A 2,747-nucleotide genomic window follows, 5' to 3' on the forward strand; every position below is an offset into this window, starting at 1 on the left:
ATGTTTGTACAATCAAGTTCAGCAACAAAAATAAAAGAGCGGGGGATCCTCAATAAAATGGAATGACAAATGGCTGCACCCAAAACTCAACTGTGTCAATGATGGTGGTGATGGTGCAGAATGGGCAGCATGCCATTCTGGGGTCCATGAGGTCACCATGAGTAAAAGTGGACCCAGCAGCAGCGAACAGAATACTTACTTTCAATGTACATCTGTCAATTGAGCCGCAAACAACTTCTCAGACTTTGGAATCAAATTAAATGCCATCGCTCTATTCCCTGTTCCACACTGAGTTGTTTTTTTTTTTAATACTTGCTTTACATCTCCTACCCCACAATAGGAAAATTCATTTTCAATATGCAGATGATACAGTCTTGCTTACTGAAAGTGAAGATGATTTGAAATATTGAAATATTGAAGATCAAGGCCTACTGTCTTTAGTCTAGATTAAAACCCATTGCCCTTGAGTCAGTCTCAATTCATAGTGACTCTAATAGATTTTCTGAGGCTGTAAATTTTTACAAGAGCAGATAAACTAATCTTTGTTCTGTGGAGTAGCTGGTGGTTTTGAACCACCAACCTTGCAATTAGGAGTCTAACACTTACCTGACAGTACCACCAGAGCTCCTTCTGTTTGGATTGCACATCAATATCAACAACAAAAAATACTCATAACTGCTTATTTAATGATGCAACATCATAATAAATGAAGAAAATAGTGAAGTTTTCAAAGAATTCATTTTGCTTGGATCCACAGCCAACATTCATGGAAACAGCTGTCAATAAGTCAAACTACGTATTACACTGGGCATAAGATCTCCTAAAAGTATTAAAAAACAAAGATGTCACTTTGAAGATATCTGACTTAAGCCATGGTATTGTTTCAAATGCATGAGAAAGCTGGACAATGAATAAGGAAGACCTAAGATTAGGTGCATTTGAATTATGATGTTAGCAAAAATATATTAAATTTTCTGTGGCTTCCCAGAAGAATAAACAAATATATCTTGGAAGAAGTACATCTAGAATGCTCTTGAGAAAAGAAAATGGTAGGATTTCTTCTTATATACTTTGGACATATTATGAGGAGGAGCCAATCTCTGGAAAAGGACATCGTGCTTGATAAAGTAGAGAATCGGCTTAACTAGTTGAATTGACACAATGACTGCAACAATGGGGTCAAACGTAGCAATAGTTACGAGGCTGATGCATGACCAAGCCGTGTTTCATTCTATTATACACAAGGTCACTATGTGTCAAAACCAACTCAACAGCACCTAGCAACAATTATTCTCAAAATACAACTGCTTCTAAACCAGTGGTTCTCAACCATCTGAAAGCCACGACCCTTCAATACAGTTCCTCATGTTGTGGTGACCCCCCAACCGCTAAATTATTTTCGTTGCTACTTCATTACTGTAATTTTGCTACTGTTATGAATTGGGCGACTCTGTGAAAGGGTCGTTTGACCCCAAGAGGGGTCACAACCCACAGGTTGAGAACCACTGTTCTAGACAATCCAGATAAATGTAAAGTCTTGTGTAAATGGATCTTGACTCGCCCATCTGCGTAACTAAATTAAAATGAGTCCTCAATGACACGCAATAAAAATGAAAAAGAAAATATATACACAAATAATCAAATTTGCCCCCAAAATGGAAACAACCCAAATGTCCATCAACAGATAGATAAATAAAATGCAGTATATACACAAAATATAATATTATTAAGCAATAACGTTTTGATACATGGTACAATAAGAATGGATCTTGGAACTATTGTGTTGAATGAAATGTCAAACACAAAAGGATTAATGTTGCCTTGAGATTAGAAGATCTAGGAAATTCTTAGCTGCCATTACCATCTGCTTTGATCAGGATCACAATAGAAAGTCCTGGACAGAGACGGAGAAAAAATTGTAGAATAGAATTCAAAATCATAAAAAGCAGTCAGACTTACTAATCTAGTAGAGACTCATGGAACCACGGAATCTGTGGCCATTGGACACTCTTCAAGAATGGAACTGAACCCACAGAGTCCTCTGTGGGATTACAAAGAAACTTTCCCCCGGCTTTTTCTCCCCCAAAGACATGCCAAACATTAGAGGCAATTTGCCAGCATATGGTGGGAGGTCAGATGCTTAGAGACGTCCTCCCTGAAGGCAGTCAGTTGCCAGACAACTGTCTGGGCTCACCACAGGTCGGGCCCAAAAGCTCCCTGCGGCTAAGGACAATGGGCTACTTCTCCCTAAAGGCCTGGGGCCATCAGTCTGGTCCCAGTAGGTGGGGTTCACAACTACTGATAATGGTTTCCATGGAGAGCCAGAGAACAGGTCAGACCTGCTCAGTGACATCCAAAGTTAGGCTGCCATCCTGAGTCTAGGATCCACCCATCTTGTCACATGTATATCTCCAATCCCTCCTCTTCCTATTGCGTGTATATCCCTAGATTGTCCCCCTCTCATAACCGTATTACCTGTAGTACAACCCCTTCCTGTGACATATGTCTTTACCTGTAATTAGTAGGCTTACATGCCCCCCCAAAGATATATAAGCCTTGGTTAGCAAGAAAAAAGCTTGGCTCGTCCCAACCTCTCTCCCCCATGCCCTCTCCCTCTCTTGCCCTGGCTCCCTCTCCTCAGCTTTTCCCATCTTCTCTCCCTCGTTGCCTGGTCCTCGCTCCCCTGGTCCCTTTCCCCTGTCCTCTTTCCACCCCCCCTCTCTCCTGCCCTCCTCTCTAGCTCTCTC

Source organism: Tenrec ecaudatus, chromosome 5 (assembly GCF_050624435.1).
Source record: "Tenrec ecaudatus isolate mTenEca1 chromosome 5, mTenEca1.hap1, whole genome shotgun sequence".
NCBI lineage: Eukaryota > Metazoa > Chordata > Mammalia > Afrosoricida > Tenrecidae > Tenrec > Tenrec ecaudatus.